Here is a 24,751-nt window from a genome sequence, read left to right as displayed (position 1 = left end):
CACTCCCCAAACACACACACGCACGCACGCACACACACGAGCACACAAGGCACACACTCCGTTTTTAAGTCCTAAGGCGCATGTTTTCACCGACGACTCCGGTTCCACTTGTGCGTAAAAAGCGCGTCGTCGCTGTTGTTACCGAGGGGTGGCCCCGCTAGAGCCCCATCTCTCTCTACTCCATGTTGGATTGCAGGCAGCCGAGCAGCTCCAACGACGCCGGGGGAGGGAGGAGGGAGAGCCAGAGAGGGGGAGGAGGAGGAGGAGGAGGGGGGGGGGGAGGGGAGGGGGGTGCTGGGCGGAAGCGGTGACGTCGGTCTACATTTTGGTAGAGCGCCCACGGTGGCTGGCTGCAAGCCGTAGGGGCCCTTGATAAATGACCCCCTCCTCCTTTCCCCTATCTGGATCCTTGATTTCAAATCCGGACATGTCACCTTTGTTCTCTTATAGGTTCCTATTGGAATATAGATACTCCAAAGGAAATCCGTGCTACTTTGAGTTGGTTATTTTAACAATTTTGCTCATAATCTAGCACAGTTTGAATAATCGATTTTATTAAATAACAGTCTTTAATCTTCATAAACCCCATGATGCACGTATGATGAAACAAAAAAAGATTAAAGGGATTTTCTGGTTAATCTTGTTAACTTTTTTACCACCATATGTCTCAGGTAATCCACAGCAGCTGTGCGTAATCTGTTATTGCCTTTGTGTCGCGAACTAGTCTCCGGATCAATCTGTTTAACACCTATTGATCTCCTAAAGTGTGAGGAAGTTAGATGATTAGCCACTTTTGTTTTCGGTAGAGTGCTGCCAGATTTGTATTCCTGCACCACACAGTTGCCAGCATTGTTTTCAGGTTCATGCCTGGGCGAAAACTCAACACAGCCAAGTTTGAAACTGTGGTCGTGTGGCGCCATCAGGTGGAGATTTGTACACACTACAAGCCTGGGATAAAAGTTTAAACCAAATGATTCAACTATTTCAACTCCTGTTTTTTCTTTATTAGAAATCTGCCCATTGAGTCATAACAACTTCTGTCATACAATGACATGTCAAATCAATGTACCAAAATTAACTTCAATGTGTGAGTTGTGATAATGGCTACACGTTTTGTGTTTTTTTTTAGGTGCAGCATTGTTTGATTAGGGATTGAACTACAAAAAGATAACAGGGGGGAGCTCACATTGTGATCAGGGTCTCTTAATCAAAGCAGCGACTGAGTGGACCATTGGATCAATTGAAAACAGCAATTCTTTTATCACAACTGGAGTGTTAGTTTGAATCCTTGACACTTCATTACATGGCCACATATTTGCTTTGGGTATTCATGTCAGTAAATCAGTTTCACAGAACAATTTCCACCAAAAATAAATAAATAAATAAATAAATAATTACATTCAACTGAATTGAATTAAATTAAATTAAATTGAAATAAGATCAAATAAAATAGCATAACACAAAATTAAATTAAATTATTAATTAATTATTATTATAAAATGGGCTGCATCATTTACACTAACTGCTGCTTTACTGTATTAATTACAATAAAATTCTGCCTTTTGTTAATTTAAAATCTCCACAGCAGATTAATTGATTCTTAGAAATAGAAACTGGACCCATTAATGTCTTTCCCCCTCTGTTTTCACTGTTTGTTTGTTTGTTTGTTTGTTTGTTTTTAATGAACATATTTTAGTAGCATTTTAGGAACTGTCTCAAAACCATTTAATGGCAAGAGTTAGTCAAACAATGAACTGGCACCCACCTCATCTGAGGTTGCAGAATGACAATAAGGACAGCAACACATATCAGTTAATAATAAGAATAATGACTGAGCTACATTAATGTGAAACAGAGGGGAGGAAAAAAGGGTGACAAATACATTTAGAACAAAAAACAAATACACAATGATACATTAAAATAAATTAAAATAAAATAAATATAAATTAAATTAAAATAAAATAAAGATAGAATTAAATTAAATTAAATTAAATAATATATAATAGAGGGCACACTGTGTCAGCTCTGTCCTGGTGAAGACAAAGCAACATTTCCTGCTACAATGCAGCACATATGACGACATCACAACAAAGTAAATTAAATGTTAACTCCAAGATTTTGATTCACTCTCTGACCAGACTAAAATGCACCATCTACTTTGAGAAAATAGTGTCAGCACCATAGATGCAGCAAAGTATGTCAGTGCATGTCACGGCCTAAGAGACAACCAACACAACAACATGTAGTTCATCTCATCACAGATCACGCTCTACCTTTTTATTTACTCCTTCAGTTAATAATTTCCCTTTAAAATTTATGTCTAAGTATTAGTTATATACATTGTTGTTAACTGTTTTTGAATTTTCACTGTCTTAAATTGTAATGGTGCTTTGGCAACACATAAGACATGTCATGCCAATACAGCTTATTGAATTAAAATAATTAAGAGAGGGGGAAGTGTACATGTGTGGGTAACCGCAGTGCCTAATAAGCCATTTGGAGATTTTCAGTGTTTTATTCTATATTCAATAATCATCTCCACTGTTGTTTTTTCTTGCATGTTCACATATGTTTGTTGTTTGAAGTTTACTGAAGAGAATGCCTGACCATATCTAAGGATCTGGATGTGGAGTACAACCTTGACGCAGGTGATAATGGCCAAACTTGTTTTACATAACATTCACAAAACTGCAGCTGTATTCAGGTTGACTCAGTGAGTAAAACTTTTACATTATCAACTTTATTAGATGTACATTTTATAGTAATTTGAGAAATGATTGCATCACCTTTAATGGCCATTTGGTGTGTAGGCTGCCACCATGTGGTTTAAATGTAAAAATTCAGACTATGGTCAGTCTTAGCTGATTTAAAGGAAACTATTTTCTCTTGCTGCCAACCTATATTGTTGTAGATGCTACAAAACCGATTCATATTAATATGCACGTACACCATCAGTTGTATTGGAATGTTGCAATAGTAAAACCAGACATTTCTGTGATGAAAAGTCTCTCTACGCCCCATATGGTGTGAACCTTCAGCTGTACTGTCAATTGAATATTATTCTGACAGTTTATAAACTCATGTATTAAGGTATTTAGAAAAGGCACATTAGTTTTCAGCATTTCAAAACATCCAGATGCTCCTTGTTGGGTAGCTAAACCTATTTTTCACCTGCACTTGCGTTTGGCATTTAGTATATGAACTTAAAAAAATGTAGTAAATGTTATTTAATTATCAAAAAGTACTTACTTGAACAGCATTTTCTGTTTGAGAGCTGACCTCATCACCATGAAAGCTACAAGTAGGTGGCAATCTTTACTACGTCTGGTTTCTGTCAGTGTGCATGTTGTTTTTGTATCCTTATGCTGTCCTAATATTTGCTCTATATTCTGTATGTACATCATGCAACAGATATTTCCCCTCAGGGTATTGACGGGTCATTCATCCAGAGCTCCCCTGTGTATATAAACAGTTAATGAGTCCACACACACAGAGTCGGCCTCCCATTCATCATCAGTGGAGTAAACACAGCAAATTCAGTCTAATTTTTCTGTTTCCCAGCTCTGAGAGACAGATTCACAATATACTAATTTCACAGGAATATATGATTGTTGTGGCATTTAACTTTTCAAGAAAGGCTACCAAGTCAGAGAGGTCAAATTAATTATATAATAAACAATAATAATAAATATTAAAATAAATATTAAAGTCCCCCTCACTCCGAAATGTGCATTTCTACAGTTAGTTCATTTGGATGTTTGACCTTGACTATGCAGAGCAATGTATGTGCAGGGTGACCTCTTTATTCCGGATAGCCTTTTATACACACTATTCCCTCCCACAGGGTGAAGAATTAGAGGAAATAAATAACAACTAACAGGATGAAGAATACAGTATTACAGTAAGAATCTGATGACAATAAAATGCTCATTCAGGGGCTTAGATGAGTAATACTTTGATGAAATATGGATATCATATTTAACATTTCAATATCAAGAAGAGACTCTGACAAACCTTTGTAGTCTTTGGACATGAATAATAAATTCACTCTGAATCTGAATCTGAATCTAAGTCAGCGTGAACTGAGAACTCCTAACTAAATAACATATTTTATGGTTTTTCCATATTATATTCAGTTGATAACAATAACAGTACAGAATAGCTGATAAACTGTACAATTAAACCAAATCCCTAACTGTAAGAAGTTTGTGTAAAATGAGTGATTATGAGGAATTTTGAGTAGATTATTACCTGTGAATATTGCATCAGAGATGACCTTTCCTGACATCACTTTTCTTTAAAAATAGATTTAGAAAATATTAAAAAATTTGGGATGTTATTATTATTATTATATTTTAGAATTATGTTACAGAGTTATTATGATTTTACTCTTTCCAGGTCATTTCCTATTTGTTTGTTTAGAACTTTCTTTTTTCTTTTCTTTCCTTTTTTTTTTTGGACTAATTTTCTTTTTTTTTTTTTTAATTCTCTGTCAGTTTTTGCTAATTTTTACTTTTTTGATAATTTTTTTAGGTTATTTCTTGTTCTTCTTCTTGTTCTTCTTGTTCTTCAAAAACATGGGGAAAAAAAATGCAATGAGCAACTTGGTAAGAAATTTCCCACAAATTGCAGAAAAAAATAGATTTAGAGAATTATAAAACAAAAAAACACCTAGGGAAAAAGAAAAAAAAAATATCATTATTATTATTATTCCATTTAAATTATGTTACAGAAGTTTTATGATTTTTAAGCACTCTTTCCAGGTAATTTCCTTATTTGTTTTTTTTTAATAACTTTATTATTATTATTATTTTTTCTTTTTTACTAATTTTCTTGTTTTTAATATTCTCTTTTCGCTAATTTCTTGCTAATTTTTTCTTGCTCTTTTTGGGGGGCTATTTTTTCTTCTTCAAAAAACATGGGGAAAAAGGCATTTAGCAACTTGATAAGAAACATCCCACAAATTGCAGAAAAAAATAATAGATTTAGAGAATTATAAAAATAATAATAACAATAAAAAAATAGATTTTCTTATTATCATTAATAATGATAATAATAATAATTTTTAAGCACTCTTTCTGGGTCATTTTCGTTGCTCATTGCCTTCTTCCCATGTTTTTAAAAGAAATCAAGCCAATGTATTTAGTTTTTATATCTTGAACATTATTCTTAACTTTTAAAATATCCATTTTATTTTCATCAGTTTTGGCGACCCCTAGTGGTGGTCGGGACCGTAGACATACGTCTATGGTCGGGACCGCCAGGTTGGGAACCAGTGGCCTAGTGTGCTAGTTAGCATACTTCATACCTGAGACGCCATAAAGTATGCTAGTTAGCATACTTCATACCTGAGACGCCATCTGGCGGCGTACTAGCGTAGACGCATGCGCACATGACCATGTAGGTATCGGAACGTCTTCTAACACTTAGGCCTATTGCGCATGCGCGGCCACGCAAAACGTTTGAACGGTTGCGGAATGGTTTAATCAACCGCAGTCGGAAATGTTTGTAAAAGTTTGATTTTTGGCTCGGGACATTGACGGTGTGTGAAGGCATTTAAAGACGTTACATATATTAGAAATGTATAATAAGAATACTGTATATATTGACCTATGATATCGGTTACAGTTAAACTTAACGTTGACCTTCCCTGCCCATCTAACAGGTGTGTTTTAGCTAATGCTAATCACATGCTAATGGGCTACACTGTCTTCAGCTGAAGTCAACACATGGGGTGCTACAATCTGCTGCAAGGTAAGGTTACTCCTTTTTAAGTGGTCACAGTGCAGTGTTTACTTACAAGCCTTATCAGTAATGCTAATAATTGATTAGATGTTTCAGTAAATTCAACTTATAACGCAAACAAACCGAACATTCACTGTTTCCAGCTTCGAAATGTGACGATTTGCTGCTTTTCTGAGTTGAGTCACCACAAATTTAATATCTTTTTGGACGTTTGTTTGGACAAACAGAAAATATAGTTGTGATGGGCGTGTTCCCACACATTTCTGACATTTTATTTAGCCCACTAAAAGATTAATTAAAGAATAGTTGGTACAGTAAAAGTACAATATTGCAAATCAACAAATAAATCAAAAGGGAAAATGATTGCTGTTTGCTCTGCGTGTTTATGAAATATCCTGGTTTTTATGTTGGTTGGTTTTGCACGTGACTGCAGAAGAAACTGGACCATCATAGCTCCACACTACAGTGTCACTGACCTGTGTAATCTGCTGTGGCTTCAAAATACATGATGTGTTAATGCTGGCTTTCTTTGTGCTGTTGAGTTTACTGTACTGTATTACTGCTGCTGTGCAGGGTCACTTCAAGATCATTTAAACATTTCATTTTAAGGCTTGTGACTTGGTTGTATAGGTCTTAACCATAACATTAAGCCCAATGTATGGAGCCTAAGGGTTGCTCTGAACATTTTAGATTTGGCAGAATAACATGAGGACTGTAGTGTGTATTAGGGCTAATGAAGATATTATATTGTTTTTGAGATATGAGACTGTATATATCGTCTTAGATTTTGGATATTAATGTATTGTGAGATGGCATCCCTCATTTTAAAGGCTGCATTACAGTAAAGTGATGTAAATGTATCAACTTACCAGACTTTGCTACTTGTTTTATGGCTTACCTTAACCCACTTATTTGCTATATCCACATTATTGATGATTATTAATCAAAAATATATATTTTTGAGAAAAAAGATAGTCATCCCTACAACTCTGTTGCATCAGAGAGGGTAATTGGTCAGTAAAATTGTTATGTTTAATTTTGTGTCCCAGTCCTAGCATTAATGAAACGCTTTTGCAGAGATTTAAAAATACAGAGATATATATCATGTATGGAGATATAGCCAATAATACTGTGATATAACATTCAGGACGTATCGCCCAGCCCTAGTCTGTATTGACACAAACTATTGTCGCTCTGGTTGGTTTGGGTCTGTTTGACATTTTGACTTGTCATAGTGTGGCATCCAGCACTCACTGAACAGAAGTGTGACGTGTGAGTGTGTGTGTACTAATGTTGATATTTGTGCTACATGCAGCATGTGATGATGTTCCTCATTATAATCATTTATTTTTTTAAGTAATTCAATTTAAAAATGATTTAAGGATGTTGTGTAGAAGAACAGTGTTCCTTGTGATTTAGAGTTGTCAACTCAAACTGAGAAACTGCTGAAAAGGGAAGGAAGTGGGAAGCTTAGAGGAACTTATACTTTATTTCTGTAGCACTGACTGAACGAGTAATTTTATTTCTGCTGTGTATTTTACATGTAAATATTTACAGTACATATTTCGTCTGTTTTCTTTAGATTTAGCTGTCCAATTGTTGGTGATGGGTGAAAATAAACAAACTTTTTGAATAACTCTTTTTAGTTTCTGGTATATACTGCAGGGTTTTCCACACATTAATTCATTTGTGGTGGCTCGCCACAATAAAAACATCTGCTGCCACATTTTAATTTTCCAAATTGTTCAAAATTCAGCAGCTAGACTTTTGACCAAAACAAAACGATCCTTGCATGTTACACCTATTTTGGCTTCCCTGCATTGTTTTCCAGTCTTTTTAAAAAGCCATTTTGAAGTGCTTTTATCACAGACAAGGCTCTCAGTGATCTGGAACTGGAGTATATAACCAAGCTTCTCGCACCATACAGCCCAAAACAGGCCCCTCAGGTCTGCTACTCTGGGTCTTCTAACTGTTCCAGAGTCCAGATTAAAGTTCAGTTCTTGCTCCTCGGCGTTGGAGCAGCCTCCCACTGAGCATCAGATCAGCTGACTCTGTTCACATCTTTACATCTTGTTGCAAAACGTACATTTACAGATTGGCCTTTCCTGACAGTTAATAGACTTATTGTGTGTACGGGAGTGTATGTATTCAGCCATGTGTATATGTATGCATACAGGTATATACGTGTTTAAGTGTGGTTATCACTATCACCTATCACTGTCTGTTGTGCCTTAAAAACTCTGTATTAGATCTTGTGTGGAGGAAAAGCATTGCTGCTCTGACTTATAAAGGTTAAAACATTCAAGTTGGTTGTGCTTTGAACTACTTCGCATTGTTGCCCCCGACTTGTGGGGTTTATTTAAATATCTTAAACATCTTTGCCAACTCAGTGGATGGTAATGTAGGGTTGGCAGTGACAGGGATGCAGCGCACAGAGAAATTGTTAACCCAAATTGGAAGAAAAATCAGAATACTTGGCAAAACTGAACACAAATAAAATAAAAATTCTTGGCTGACTTTTTTGTTTTTAAGCAAGTCTTTCTACATCTTTCTGATTTTCTCTGCTCATGTCAGAAGCACCCCCAGCCACAACAGTAAATACATAGAAGTTTTTAAAGGGGGTCAATTTGTCTCTAATTCAAACCACACCACACTGACCCCCCCCCCCCCCCCCGAGTATCACAAAACATTCATCAGGCCTGACTCCCTGACCTCTCTGCACCCCCCCCCCCCCCCCCCCCCCACGCCCCCGCACCCCGGCCAATCAGAATCAAACCAGACAGCGTCTCTCTGTCTGTAACTTTTGTACATGTACATAAAAGCCTCCTTTCCCTTCAAGAGTGCTTACACCCCCAAAAGCCACACTCCCAACTTAAAAACCAACATCGGCAAATGCACCCTCCTTCCTCCTTCTCTCCACCCCCTCTATCACAACAATCCACATCCAGGTGATAAATGTGGTCGCCCCAGTGTGTAGTAACAGGTCAGAGGTCAACCTAACAGTTCTTGTGGGGTTTTGGGGGCAAACTGGAGTCACTGGGACTTGGGTTACCAGTCTGGTCACGCTGCAGCCACTCTTCCCAGCGTCACCACCACACACTACCAGTCTGGTCCAGCAGAGGGAGACAGAGAATCACATAACTACTCATTCTTTTCCAAACTATGAAAATGGCTCTTGTATTTCTATAAGAAATGTGTGTTAGATATCACATTTTATCTGATAAGCCCCCTCACTTGAACTGTCAGTTTAAAAAAGGTATTTAATTTGCCCCTTTGATATAACAAACTCAATAACTTAATACTTCCCTAGAACTGTCATACTTGTAGAGCTTACTTCAGACATACAGAAGCATTTCAACCCAAACTATTAGACAGTCTCCGCTCAGTCTTCCTAATTGAGCTGAAAGGATTGATTGATTTCTCAGTTAGTTGATTGACAGGAAAATACATCTGAATTAACAGATTTTCAAACCAAAATACCAGCTTCTCAGATGTGCGGATTGGCTTCTTAGTCTGTGTGATAGTGACTGTAAAATGGTAATTTTGGGGTTTCAGACCGTTGATTGGACAAAATAAGCTATTCAAGGACATCAGTTTGGGATTTAGGAATTGTTTGAGTGCATGTTTCACTGTTTTATACATTTATACAGAAGATAATGATTAATTAGCAGATTAACCAGTACAAATGCTCTTGTTGCCTGTGTGTCTGATCCTTGTGTATCAGTCTGTCTCTAAATTCTTACTTTGTTGCGAGTCCCTGAATGTAGTGCAGGCTGAATTCTTCTTTTTTCCCCCCTCAGCAGTTTTGAGTGGTAGGTGGGATGATTGGTCAGTCGATCCAATCAGAGCTGATTAGGTGGATGGATAAGAGGAGCAGATGCTGTGCAGAGTGGAGTGAAAGCAAACTTTTACACCAAGCACCATGAACGGTTTGGTTTCGCTTTCACTATGCCTGCCGTTCTGCTGCTCCATCTGTGCTTAGAGTACGCTCTGCGCTGCAAGAGTGTGGCGCAATGAATAACTGTATAACGGTATAGTGCTCCTAATGAACGGTCCAGCTCTAACAATAGAAAATCAAAACGTGGCGGCAGATGTTTTAATCATGGCGGGCCACCACAAATAAATGAATGTGTGGGAAACCCTGTGATAATAAAAACAGTCATATCAGCTGTAATATAAGATGTGCTTTCACAGTTTTTAAGAGAAATGAAAGGCAACATGGTGTATTTTTAGCTGCTCACCTCTAAATATGCTGGAAAAAAAGGTTTTGTATGCAGCATTCAGAACATTAGCACACACCACTAGTTGATATCTGAAGATATAATAGAATAATGGCGTTCTGAGTAGAGAATGAAGTCACGCTAATCCGAGTCTCTCTGTGTTATGTTGTCGTAAGCAGAACCATCCTGGTGTGCATGTTATCACAAGTGTGTATCCCACTGGCTGGCTCATCAGCGCTGCTGTGCGCTGTATTTACATGGGGGTTACCGCTAATATCGGGACAGCGTTGTTGTGGAAATTAGCACCCAGTCTACGGCTTCTTCCTGATTCAACTTTTAGCTCTGTCAGCCATGTTGTGTTGCATAGCGCTGTTTTTGAAGGTAGCACCGTTAGCTGCATTAAGAACCGTGTCCAGACAACTCATATGCTGTCAATGTTGGATTACTTCACCAGTTAGACCAAAAACTAATAATATGCAGTGCTCCTCATTCTTATTCTGTTTTTGAACAGTCTCTTCCTGGGTTATTTTGCACTCCATTATTCTTAGGCAAGCCAGCCCCCATCTGAAGCATAACACCTATAAGACAATGTTTCAGAGCGGCTGTAATTTGTCTTTTATTCGTAATTGTGCTGTGAAGAGGTGAATGGTTTCACAGTAAAATGAGCACTGTTTAAGTAAATGTACTGTTATTTCTTTTCACCATTGTTGTGCAGTGAAGGAAGGTTCTTTTCCTCAGAAATGTGGTGGTGCAAAAGTAGAAAAATTGCAAAATAGAAAGTAGAAGTTCTTAAGTAAATGTACTTTGCTGCTTTGCGATGACTTTGGTTGTCCTCACGCCAGCTGCTTATTGGAGCTGTCATTCATCCTCTATGTGGTGGCCTGCACAAAGCCAAGTTTGTCAATTAATTGATGAGTCAATCGCCATTAATCAAGAACATCATTTTAAAATGGCCCAATATAGGCGAACAGCTGATGAATCCGTCTTCTTAAATGTGAGGGTTTGCATCTTTTCCTCGTCTTACGTTGTAGTAAAGTTAATATCTTTGAGTTTTGGACGGTTGGTACAAATCAAGCAATTTGAGGAGGTCATATTAGGCTATAGGAAACTGTGATGGCCATTTTATTTACTATTATCTCATGTTGTATTGAACAAATGATTAATCAGTACTGAAAATAAGCGGTAGTTGCATTAGTATAGCTTTGTGGCACCATTTCTTTTTCTCCTCTTGCTGTGCCATTAATCAGGAAATTGTTGCTGAAACTTAACCATTGGGACAGAAGGTCAGAAAATGGTCATGTGTGTCATTTTGGTGTGTGTGTATGTGTGTGTGTGTTCAAGGTCAGCTTTGGGGTCATCAGTGTTTAGTCTGTGTTTTTCTCCAGAGTGGCGACTCCAGCTCTCTGTTCACGTTGTAGAGATTTATAGCCTTACCTTCTCAACAACGACCGTCTTGGTGATGTGTAAAAAGACCCTCCATACAAACAAATGCATGCACAGTTCACACACTCCCATGTTCAATATTAATCCTTTATTTGTAATCAAAATACAGACATTTTGTGTGGATTTTTAAAGGCTAATATTTGATAGTGAAATTGATTTTGGTGGCTTAGTTTTATTCTAGCTGTAAAGAACGGAGATTATGGTGAAATATTATTTGGAGAAGAGTGTTAATGAATGTAAGATGGAGATCAAACCCCAAACACAAAGAACAAGCAGTCACTGATGCTGTGAAAATGATGATTTTAATTTAGTAGGGGTAACTTTAAAAACACTGAATCCTCTTAAGCACACCCTCACATATCCACCTCGTGTCCAGCCTGGCCCCCAAAAGCTTGCAGTATTATCAAAATACACACTCCCTCTCACACACAGCTTGGCCTCCATGGCTCCAGCAGGCATAGTAATGGTTCTGGGAGCCAGACTCTCCTGTCTCCGTCGCCAGGCCCCGGCTCCAGCCACGGCTCCAGCCCCTGCGTGTGCGACAGCAATTTCCTTAAGAATCCACAGCAAGCGCAACACTTCTCCTTTTATTTTTACAAAAACACCCCCACCCCCCTCTACAAACACACACACGCAGATGCACACACACAACACACAACCACTTCTGAGAAAAGCACAACAGTCACTTGCAATTACGACTCATCCAAGAGTATGATATACAGTCCTGTCAAATAGCCAGCAGGCCCACAAGGGAAGCAGAGGGTCATTTTTTTCTCGTTTGACCAAACTCAGTCTGACTGTTTCTGCCTTGTTCGTAGAGACACACGTATATAAACTCTGAGATAGACACAAATATACCAGCACTCAATTTTTTAATGAAATTTAACAACACAATTAAATTATCTTACCTTGAATGTGGAATTTATTGTTTAACTCTTCTGCTTTTAACCATGTTTGGCTCAATTTCTGCCTTGGCCCAGTTCACTTCTTGCCCCAAATATTGTTGCAAAACTAAAGATATCACGCAAAATTTTAGACTTCCTGTGAATATAATACAATTAATCATATTTCCACATGTATTTTGTATCTTCTGTGCGTTCATTCATTCAGTCATGATGGCTACTTTAATCAGATATTGGTCAAATTGTGTGCGGAACTGAAAAAGTGTAAAGAGTATATGGCTGTCAACTCTCAGTTTTTCAGTCATACCCGATTTATACAATTCCAAGACTGCTTAGGGACCTTAATATGCAGAAATATTTAAATACCCCATTTTGAAAAGTGGCAGTTTACCCTTTCTCTTGCCAAAATTTCCAAGTTTTGGAACATTATTTAGCCTCTTTAGCCTCTTCTTTAGATTGATCTTGTGACCCCTTAGAGGGCTCCTGATCTCTGATTTGGGAGCCATTGCCCTCAATCAAGGATTTACAGATCTCAAAGTTAATTCATTTTCTTTCCCATATCTGTTATTAGGCTGAAATGGAAGCAGAATATGGTTAAAATATGTCTATAGTCATATTAAAAACACTCCAGGTGCCTGATATTGAAAAAATATGTTTAAATGACGTTGATGATGCATGTTGCCGCACTGTCAATTTTAAGGGCCCAAATGGTATTAAAAGTGTTTTTCAAAGATGATACGTGATTGCTGTTTGCTTATCTGCACTGATGGAAAGCCCCCATCCTACGTATGCTATCATGTTACACACATCAGAAGGCCCAAACATTTGCAATTATTCATGACAGATCTGACATAAACAGCTTATCATCTCTGTCTAAAGCCTGCTGTAAACAAATCCACTGGTGATCAACCAACCTGACTTAATCTCCCACTTAGATTTCCAAACAAACCCACCACACACAGACCTGCACGCGCACACACACACACACACACACACACACACACACACACACACACATGCACACACGCAGACACACAAACGCTTCACAGATCTTAAGTCTGAGTCCGTCAGCAGCGAACAAGCAGAAGTTTATGAGATTAGACGTTTGGCATCAACTATCAAAGCGAGCAACAGCAGAAACAGTGTTCTTTAAAAAGGGATCTGTGTGTTTCTGTGCATGTGTGTGTATGTTGTGTGTGAGAGGGTGTGTGTGTGTGTGTGTGTGTGTGTGTGTGTGTGTGCGCGGGGACCCCATCTAAACAAGCCCCAACAGCCCCTTTGTTGGCGAGTTGCTCCAGGAGAGCGTGTTGATGGAACCGCATCGATGTTCGGATTAGGGCACGCCTCCGTGATCAAGTGCTCAAACACTAGATAAGAGCGACAGAAACACCCTTTAATCCTGGCTAACCCTTTTCTAAATAGGACGGGATCCTACCAGGCTCACTGGAGGGGAGGAGGGCTGAAAGAGTAGTTCAAAGTTTAGCTTCAGTCTGCTGTGATTTATTGTATTCGAAATCACAGACAGGAGGTCATGTACATATAGAAAAGTGAATTACTGACTGAGTGGTAGATATGAGGAGAAGAGTTTAAAAATATTGCTGTTTTTATTCCAAGCTAACTATATTTACCATGAGAGTGGTATCTTACTCATGGTAGATAAGTGAATAAATATGGAGTCATTCCTTTCATGGTTTAATTAGCTTTTTGTGAGCAGCACTGGTCAGAAAAAGGTAATGAGAGTTGAAAATCTTTGTAGTCTTTTTCATTTTAATTTCACAATTTAAGCAGAGACAAAAAAACAGACAAACCAAAAAAAAAGTCTCTAGGTCATCGGTGCAAGCAGCGTATTACAACCCATATCTACATTTATTGACACGCAGTTACCCTGGTGAACTGTCCAGCGTGTCCCCTGCTTCTCGTGCACTGTTAGCTGGGGTAGGCTCCAGCCTGCCCACAAGCCTGTAGCAACTTAAGCAGTTACAGATAATGGATGAATGACTGGATGACTTATGGGCTGCGACCTCTAGTGGCCATCGTTGATTATGATGGGAGCAAAGGAGGAAGTCAGGTGATGCATTGCGGTGTCAAACAAACACAGGACTTTCACCCTGGACACAGCTGTTCGTGTTCTGTTTGAAACCAAAAGTCAACGTTGACTTATTTTAACTTACATATAGAAGTTGATAAGATAAGATAAGATCAGATAAGAAAAGATAATCCTTTCATAGTCCCACTGCAGGGAAATCAGCACCATTGCAGCAGTAAAGGGGATAGTGCACAAAAAGAAATGTCAGTAAAAAACAAAGAAAAAAAAGAAATGTTTTGACATTTATCATCTTTCACATGACATTTAACACCAAAGTGAAATATTTATTAAGCAGTACTTTGTTAAAATTAGGAAAGGATTGTGTTCAGCATCAGACTATGATTGTGCTTAAAGCAAATCAATGTTTGACATTGAGCCCCAGTCTCTTTGTGTCGTAGTAAACACCTTCTTCTCTCATCTACAATTCTGACCTTCACCCAATTTTTTAATGTGACAGTTTCCTACTTTGGCACTGGATGTCAAATACAGCCAATTTTAAGGTCTTTGAACAAACAACCAATTTTGTTGTTTTCCTGTTTTTACATCGTAACATGTATTCTGTCCAAGCTTTTCAGTTTCACATCAGGGTACATCAGCTAAATAGAAGTTTTGTGGTCCTGTAGCTTGCAATCATGTATCACAAAATCTCCTCCAGCACTTTTAAAACTCCTTTTTCTTTTCAGTGTAGGTGAGAAATGACAGAAGGGAGACGCACACTCGATGAAAGGTATTGGTGTGTGTCAGGTATTTTTTTCCACCTTTGCAGGATAAAAGACAAAAAAGAAAACCCCCCCATTCATTCCCAAGTTTAGGTCCCTCTTTCTCTCTCTCTCCATTTTCATTTTCACCCCAAGTTTCGCACAATTGTGCCACAAAACTGTTGAAATTGGATGTTAAAATACCTTTGCTTTAGCAACCTGTCAGCTTCAGGCTGACGTGTGAAAAGGTAATACAAGCTAGGCTTTACTCTCACCGAGGACCCCCCTCCCCCTTACTGCTTCAATAACTGCACCAACTTCACACTATCCTTCAAACCATCCTCAGCCACAAAGACCACAGCCCAAGTGTTTTAACACCTCATTAGAGAGAAAAAATCCTGCTAGTAGTTTTTATTTATAATGTGAGGGGATTTGCCTTGTTTGTCTGGTTGCCAGAATGACGAAGAACAGAGAGTAACAATATTAAATACGATAAATTTATTTCCCACTGGCATCACATCTACTTAAAGGAATCCACAGGGATGGACCACGAACAGTAACATCTTACAGTCTTTATTCAGGACAGTAACCCTGCAAGAAATGTGTATAATGTAAAGCTGGAAAAAAATAGCCACTTAATTTTCTGTCAGTCAACTTATTTATTGAATCAGCAACTTTTTCGATAATGGAGTCATTGTTTAAGTACATTTTAAGCAAAATACAACCCCTCCTTTTGTTCCACCTTCTCCAGTGAATGGAAATTGCTTCTTTTGTTGGTTTTATATTATTGTGCATTAAATATTTTTGTGTTTTTAAGATTATTTTTTGTCTTATTGTCTTTATTAGATATGATGCCCTCTGAGTGAAAGGGGGGGGAGGGAGAGAGGATGACATGCAGCAAAGATCCACTGTGGCAAGGACATAGCCTTTGTATATATGGCACCTGTTTTACAAGGTAAGCTACTGGGCGTCCCATATTATTGTATTTTAGACAAATTATCCTAGACTCTGAGTCTGACTTTTTTTTTTTTTTTTTTTACATTTTATAAACTAAACAATCAAAAACTATCATCTTTAGTTGCAGCTCTGAATATTTGAGTGATGTTTGTGATGTGGGCTTGTGAGCGTTGCCAGTCTGATCCCCAAACAAGTTAAGCATCCCATCTTAATTACCACCACTGAGGGGACCTGGATCAAGGGCCTTAGGCGACAAGTGTTGGAGCCATATGTTTGATTTGTGTTAAAAGTATTATCCCGCCATGCCACTAGGTGGCTTATGCCACTGGCTGAGGCAGGCCATGGTATTCATGCCAGTAAGCACAGGCTTTGCTGATGTTATTTTCGACTGTGCTCAGATTAAAATGCATATGGCTGTGTTGAAACTTATCGGAAGTTATACGGACATTATGGACACTGGTGAGAAAATAAACGTATGATGATATACGGCATTGGTAAAGATTAGAAAATTAGAATTCAGCCAATTAGCAACCAGTAGCAGCTAAAGTATAGGGTTAGTCACTACCAGACGTTGCGCTAGACTTTTTCGTCGCTGGTCATTTTGACTGACAGGGTCATAAAAATTCGGTCATAATCGATTTTTACTGGTCATTTTAATTTTTGTTTTTTAAATGATAATAAAGATATTCAAAGACATTTAGTTTTCATTGGTTCATTTTTAATAAATCCAACAAGCAAGTTATAAAGTGTGCATTAATAAGGACATGAACAAAAAGATGAACAGACATTCACACACCCGTGCCATTAGGCTTCACCCTGGACACACTGGACGGCACTAACGCGTCACTAACGCGTCCGGTGTGTCCAGCAAGGGCGCTGACTGAAAACTGCCTCCACTGCTGGGCGCCGTGCTTCGGTTCTGTGTCCGGTGTGTCCAGGGCGTTATGTCAACTACGCTACATGAAGCAGATGAATGACATTTTCTGCTGCAGTACTGTGCACTCCGCCGCCAAGTGGGCAGGGGTGGTAATTGCAACCGGTCAAAATGACCGACGGCCTTAAGATTTTCCGGTCATTGTTGTAAAAAACCGGTCATTGACCGAGAATATCCGGTTAACGCGACCCCTGGTCACTACAAATACTTTGTCCCTTAAATGATGATTTGTATGTCAGTTACACCCACCCTGTTACCTTGAATTTGTGAAGAAAACTTTGTTTTTCCGTCATGCCTTCATCATGACGGAGAATCCAAAAGCGCAGAAAATTCTTGAGGACTTTTAAGTAAAGGGGGACAACGCTTAACGGCAAAAATCATTTTTCAAACCCACACAACTCGTGTGGCATAATCCTAGTCCCATTCATCCAGCAGTATGCGTAGTATTTCCTAAACAGTCCCACGCACGGATGACTGGTGCACTTGGCTGTTTATGCGGAAGCGTTTTAAGATTTTAGCAAAATTCAGGTGTTTGGGAAGTGCTGAACGTACAACTGGATAAACCAGACTTGGATTATACTACATGAGTTGTGTGAAAGTTTGAAAACAGATGCTTTGATTAGGGATGCATGATATTGGATTTTTTGCAGATGTCCAATATGCTAATATATATATCAACTTACTTGGCTGATCACCAATACTGATATCGATATACCCAATTAATTTCACTGATCATCAGGTCTCTTCTGTAGTGGAATTAACATCACATTATGTGTATACTCTTATCATGATGGCCACCAGCAGATGGAGACATGAAAGCGTGTTGGTGATTCTAATAGTTTATTTTAAAGCCAATATTGGCCAATACCGATGACGTGCCGATATTATTATGCATCCCTAGTTTTGATATAGTTTTCCTGTTAAACTCAAATCATTATGATTTCAATTCATGAACACTTGTTCACCCTTTTGGATTCTCTGTTCACTGTCAGGACATGTGAGAAAAACTTTTTTTCCCTGAATTCAACATAACACGCAGCAAGTAACTGACATTTACATGATCACGTAAGAGGCAAAGTATTCTTTTTACGCCTGGTTCAGACTGAATCGAACCTTGCATGAAAAAACACAGCCCTCTCATTTATTTGAAGGGAGACAGTCCGACGACACACTGGGGGTACCAGCTAACAACACATGGCCTTCTGTTTGCTGCAACATGATGTGACGTTGTCCAGCAAGGTATTATGTTCGCCAATAAAATACAAGCAAACGCGTTTACCTCGTCGATTATGTTGTAAGATTTGACTTTGAAAGAAAAAATACTTGCTGCTGTGATAACTTTCCTGTCCTAAAATCCTGTCTGTGAGCATTGCAAACTGATGAGCAGTGTTTTTGGCATTTGATAAGTCTTTAAACACATTAATCTGTTACTCTGATCGAACTTTGTGGTTCGTATTTCATTGTCATGTTTTAACACAGTGACATTTTTGGTGTGAATCCTCGTTACCCCCTATCAGTCTGTGGTTGTGACTGTGCTTAACTGTTTGAGTGTGAACAGTTTGCCAACTTTAGGGCTGTATTAAAAATGTATTGACACAAATTCATTGTGAACATCCTAATTAACACTAAGGGTGTGAATGTCCACTCAAAACAACACTAATGAAGCGTTTTTTTTCGTAGATCCACCGTGTCCCTTCTAAATTCATTGACTTGAAACACTCAATTAGGATGACACGAGCCGTTGACAAGAAAAACGGCAAGTCATTACATCTCAAACATGACAACCCCTGAGCGCCCTTACAAACAAGGATTGTTAATTCTTGTGTCTAGATTAAAAACACCTGTTGGTAAACAAGACAATTATTCTGCTCAGTCCAATGGGGAGCGCTGCGTTAATCATACATGCATCCTCCCCTGTTAAAAAGCAACCTGATATTCCCCCACTGAATTCTCACTGATTAACTCGATACTCCTGACTGTTTAAAATTCATCCCACCAATGAGCAAGAAACTGATCTCCTGTGTGTGTGTGTGTGTGTGTGTGTGTGTGTGTGTGTGTGTGCGTGCGTGCACACGCGTGTGTGTGTGTGTGTGTATATATATGTGTGTATACAATTGTGTTCTTTCCCCAAGATCCTGGAAAGTGTATGCATAAAATATCCCAGTCCCTGGTGTCAGCACAATTAGCTGTTAAATAAAATACCTACTCCTCGACGCTTTTGCAACATTTTAATTAGACGAACCAGCTGAAGTGAGGGCCCGTTTTAGTAAAATAAACAGCCCTGTTTGCCAAGAAAAAGCTCCCTGGAGGGAAAGGCACTAAGTGAGGTTGCTTGGGGCAGGAAAAGGAGAGATAGCAGCAGTTTACCCGAGGAGCTAAAAGATGTTTGTTTTTTGGAGAAAGAGAAAGTGTGTGAACACTTTTTAAAGCCAAGGGCGTTTCTAAGTTTTCCATTTTTGTACCGTCATGTGTCAGTAGCTTCCTTATGCGTCGGGTTCATGGCGGTCTTTGTGTACTTTTGGATGCTTAGATTACAGTACAAGGTTCTGAGGAATAATGAGGTCTCTCTGTGTTAACAAATATCTAAAAATATCAAACAAATATATGAGAAAGCTGCGCTGTGTGTAGTAAAATAGCAGTTTTAATAGACTCTGTAAGGGAAATCTTTTTTTCTTTAATCCATTACAGGGGCTCTCACTATATATCATTGCTTTCATTTTACTATGTATTGTCTCTGCTGTGTTTATATTGATTGTTACATGCAGGCTATTAGACGCCCTCTTGACACTGAAGCTGAATTCAGGATATAACTGTCAGTTTGAAACAGTTGCTGTTTAAATAGTTAAATGTGCAGAGAAAGTAACTGCAATCAGTTTGTATTTTTGATTACTTCAGAAAATCTGTTTCTACTACCGTAAAACTTCTATTAATAGCTCGGGCTATTAATTTGCTTAAATCAATGAACTCAGCAGGCCTATATTTGGGACAGGCTTTAATTCCTTTCACACAAAACTGTTGCTCAGCAAAGATCGGAAAATACAATCAAATTGTTTATTTAAACCAGTATGAATATTACTTGTTTAAAAATTAGGCTTCAGATAATATATCAGTTATGAATCATTCATTTGATCTAATTCTGACAGACATCAATCTAGGATTACGGCACCTAGCATACCGACACAACACCACTTTATCCTGTTAAAACAGGAATTTTTATGAGAAACCCTTTTGATTCTGTTGAAGCCTTATGGACTAAAGGAATCTGAATAACTTCCAGGGTAATAGAGGAATGGACACATAATTTGAGGTGGCAAACGACCCGGACTTCTACAAAAAACAAACTGCTTGGCAACCAGACCAGGCGTCTAACTGAGACAGGTGTTTATTTGTCAAAATGTGTAGCCACACCGGGCTAGTAAAAAGGACTGGGCGTTTAATTGGGACGAGACTTTTAATTGAAATTTTACACTATTGCTCATATAGATTTCTAATGAAGTGTGGTGAGCAAAAAACAGGATATTGAATCAGACGGATTTTGAAGTTTCAGTAGTCAGTTTGAAGAGGGCTAAACCAAATGTGACCACTGCTTAGAGAACGTCACTGAACTGAGGAAATAGTTGAAGGGATGAATTTATAATATACAAGTTACAGTCAAGATGCCAAATTGGCCGTCACACAGTGACGATATGTAATAACATTTTTCTTGGTAGTGGTCTTAAAAGTTGTCATCACTTGTAATCATACGTGCGCTTTAATAACAGAAATTCTATTTGTGTGGATACGCTAGTACTCTGTCCACCCCTGTCACCACCTCCACCTAACGTATGATGTTAATGTTGTGTAACTCAGCTGAGCTGAACTGGAGAAAGTCTAATGTCTAGATATTTTGAGACACATTCACTTGCTCTACCATAACAGCTCAGGGTGATACTCCACAAACGGCTGCCGTAACATTTTGTCTCCACCAGGAGCCATGTGCTCATTCCAGGTTACATTTACTGTCCCCAAATCTGCCTTTTACACCAGTGTCTTTATGCTTCTGTATCACACATATTGTAGAGGCATCTCAGTTAAAAGACAAAGAAACTGACACTAAATCCTAAAGTAAGATGGAGCTTCCAAATACCTATTTTCTTCAGCTGTTTCTGTATCTAAAACATCTATTGTATAAAGGAACAGTTCACCCTGAAATCAAAAATACGTATTTAACTTACCTGTAGTGCTATTTATCAATCTACATAGATTGTTTTTGAGATATGAGATATCTGCCCTCTCCTGAATATAATGGAAGTAGGTGGTACTTGACTTCTAGTGCCATCAAAAAAAAAATATTGAAAACTCAACAGCAATGTCTCTTTCCAGAGACTATGACTGACCAGCTACTCAAGATAATCCATAGTCCTTGTTGTGAGCAGTTTAATGTAGGAACTATTTCTTTCTACCAAACCACACCCCCCAACAGTATCACCGTGCAGAAGGAAGCGTGCATCTTTTCATGGACGAGATGCTCGTGCTTGTGACAGGCATCCTCCGCAGCTGAGCAGTAGCGTTGGCGTCAGTGGTGCTAGGTGAGCTAACAGTAGATGCACGCTTCCTTCTGTGCAGTGATACTGTTGATGGGTGTAGTTTGGAAAGAAAATAGTTTCTAAATGAAAAAGCTCACAATGAGGTTTGTGGATTATCTTGAGTAACCAGGTCATGATTTCTGGAAAGAGACATTGCTGCTGAGTTTTTCAAATGTGTACGTTTGTCACTTTGAGCCTCACAAGCCGAATGTCATCTACTTCCATTTTATTCAAGAAAAGGCAGACATCTCATATCTTTGACACTCAGCAACTTGCACCAAAACAATCTAGACTGATAAAAAGCACTATAGGTAAAAGATAAAACATGCATTTATGTTTTTGGGTGAACTGTCCCTTTAAAATGAGTGCTCCGGTCAAAAGAAGTAGTGGAGGTTAAACAGGGGTGTAAATCACCACAGTTTGTGTTCTCACAGATAAGAGGTCAAGATTTATTTCACACATCAGGGAGCGGCTCTGCATTGTGCTGTATTGTTGTGATGCTTCCTAATGAGATTTCCTCACTTCCTCCTCATTCCTCTAACTCCTTCCTGCCTCACCATCTTGTCTTCCACCTTTAGCAAAGAGGGAATAAAATCCCCATGTCTCTCTTTGTCTTTTTTGTATGCTGGTATTTTAGCCATGTTAATGATACCATTCATACCTCTCCTGTTTCATCCTTTATCCTCTTCCATTTAAAGCCTCTCCTATCACTGCTCTCCTTCTCTTGTCAGCTATTCTCACTCCTTTGCTCCACAGAGAGTGTCGTTCTCAACATTTTTTCTCTACGACTCTGTCTCTCTCCTACATTTCCATGTCTCTCTTTTTTTGGACTTTTTCTTGAAGTGACAGCTGCCATACTGTCACTTCTGTAATCATGTTGTCAGAGCCATTTTCAAACATTGTCAGTCGTTTTGTTCCGTAGAGGCTCAATGTTGGCACTCCAAAAATCAAACAAGAGTGTCCTCCACGCATATATAAGGGAATGTCTTGTAGTATCATGGGTGAAGTGTGTGTATGTGTGTGTGCAAGTGGGTTGCAGAAGTATAGTTTACTTGTTTAAATATTTGTATTTGTAATTTTCTGATGCATTAGGGATATTCAGTATCACCAATTCTGTGTTCCATCGGACATCAATGCAGTTTTTTTGTGCTTGTGTGAACAGTATTCTTTCTAGTTTGTGTTTAATGTGATACTTTACAGAATTTGAATCTTAAGTGTTCACCCTCAATTTGTGTTACAAATACTAGCAGTGCAGCTGTTAAGTTTGTCATAGATCCCTCACAAATAAACCCAATAAGTCACTGTAAGACTCTGCTTTCATTTTTGTTTTTTATTCAGGATTATGTGTTATTTTTTTTGTCAGCTGAATTTGCACATCCATTTGTGATGTTGATGTGTTAGTGGAAGTTTTCACCCCACAGTCAAACAATAGCTCTGCCGTTGTCTCTAAAACAGATGCCTGTGCGCTCACGAGGAAAAGCACCAATGCACGTGCAATGTTGTCTGCTTCCAGTTCTGACTACAGCAGCAATATTTGATCCTTTCCTTAAAGGAAAGAAACAGAGCACCACTAGATTTTGATGCATCTGTGAGGATTGCAGATTGCAGCTAGCTGAAACTTACTCCCGGTTAGGATTCCTTGAGTGTTCATTGTTCAGGAGGTTTTTACCGGGAGCTGATTTATCTGCAGAGGTCTCTTCTCTCCAAAACCAACAGACCTGGGTTCTCATTTAATAAACACTGCATACGCACAAAACAAGGCCTGAAAAAGGTGTATGCCACTCCCCCCGCAAAAGTTGTGATCTATTAAAATAGAATTGATGGAGACACTTTTGCTCATGCTTACGAACATTTTGTCATTTTTTGTCACTTGTGCCATTTTTGGCTTTTTACATTTTTAGTATAATACATTGGATTTATGTAGCGCTCTCCAGGATACTCGAAGATGCTTTACAAAGAACAACAACAGCAAAATATGGATCCTCCACATTGTTTTATAAGTGAGACCCCAGGTGATTAAAACTTGTAAAAACACTGAATAAAGCAGTTCCACATTAGAAATCAGTTTTTCACAGACGCTATTTGGCTCATAGCAGACTTGCCACTAGCCCAGAACCTGTGTGTGTGCTCACCTTTTTTCTCTGATAACTTAAGATGCAGATGTTAAGGAGGTTTTTATGGAGAGCTTAATTATCCACAGAGGTGTCTTCCTCTCCAAAACAAACACAACTGTTTATTTAAACCAGTAAAAATGCAGAATAAAGCAGTTTTGCATAAATTTAAAAAAAAAAAAATGCATTTTTCTGACGCTGCTCTCTGTGGAGGGGCTGCTAGCTACAGTGGCTGACTCAAACACATGAATTACCCTTTCTATAGCCAGTGTTTGGTTTGTCCATTTTGGGCTACTATAGAAAAATGGCGGTGCAACATGGCAGACTCTGTGAATGAGGACCTGCTCCCTCTATGTAGATATAAACTGTTCATTCTAAGGCAACAAAAACATAATTCCTATATACTATACACTTATGCCAATATATCCCCCTCTCCTACTGTCCTACTCCCTATTTTTTTATGTTGAAAAATGGCTGCCACTGATGGCAACCAAAGGCCAAGAATTGGAGCCTTGATATATGTTGAACAAACTCTGTGACCTGCAAATATTGTGGATAAGAACAATAGTTTGTCTGTCCTGTCCCACCCAGCTACATACTCAGTGCTGAGGTATCCTTGAGCAAGACACAGACCCTGCTGCAGAGTTAGCACACCCCTCTCCTCTGATCACACAACTTGTAACTTGAGACAGAACATGCTGTTAACTTATGCATGATGCCATGATGCTGATTGTCTTTCTCTGTCCAGTGCAGAGAATTGTCTTCACATTATGTCCACTGGGGGGCAGTATAACCACAGTAGTAAGCCACTGGTGAACCCATAAGAACTCCCCCTGGATGTCCTCAAGCTTAGTGTTAATCTCTGAGAGACAACGTGGAGTAGAGTGTCACTTAGATTTTTTTTGATAGTTAAAAAAATAACCATTGCTCACCTGTGCCATGATATTCTAAATAAAAGCAGTATTTTTAAAATGGGCCAGGAAGTGAACACAGTATCAGACCTGTAAGTTACATTAATTAACCAAAATTAAACAAATGTGGAGAGAGTGGAGAGAATTGACAAAATCTAGTCTGTTTCTTAAGTAAATTA

General features: G+C 38.6%; 1 long non-coding RNA gene across 1 annotated transcript in view; it reads left to right on the top strand.

The window, feature by feature from the left end:
* The first annotated feature begins 5,664 nt into the window (after positions 1 to 5,664).
* The window catches only part of LOC117248786 (uncharacterized), a 37,310-nt gene continuing 18,223 nt past the window's right edge, over positions 5,665 to 24,751 (top strand). Inside the window, exons 1-2 of the long non-coding RNA XR_004500937.2 lie at positions 5,665 to 5,754; positions 15,941 to 16,049. This is a non-coding gene — a long non-coding RNA (uncharacterized LOC117248786). The remainder of the gene's footprint in view (positions 5,755 to 15,940; positions 16,050 to 24,751) is intronic.

Source organism: Epinephelus lanceolatus, chromosome 17 (genome assembly GCF_041903045.1).
Source record: "Epinephelus lanceolatus isolate andai-2023 chromosome 17, ASM4190304v1, whole genome shotgun sequence".
NCBI lineage: Eukaryota > Metazoa > Chordata > Actinopteri > Perciformes > Serranidae > Epinephelus > Epinephelus lanceolatus.
Note: the sequence above shows the minus strand (reverse complement) of the source record. Positions and strands in the feature narration are given on the sequence as shown.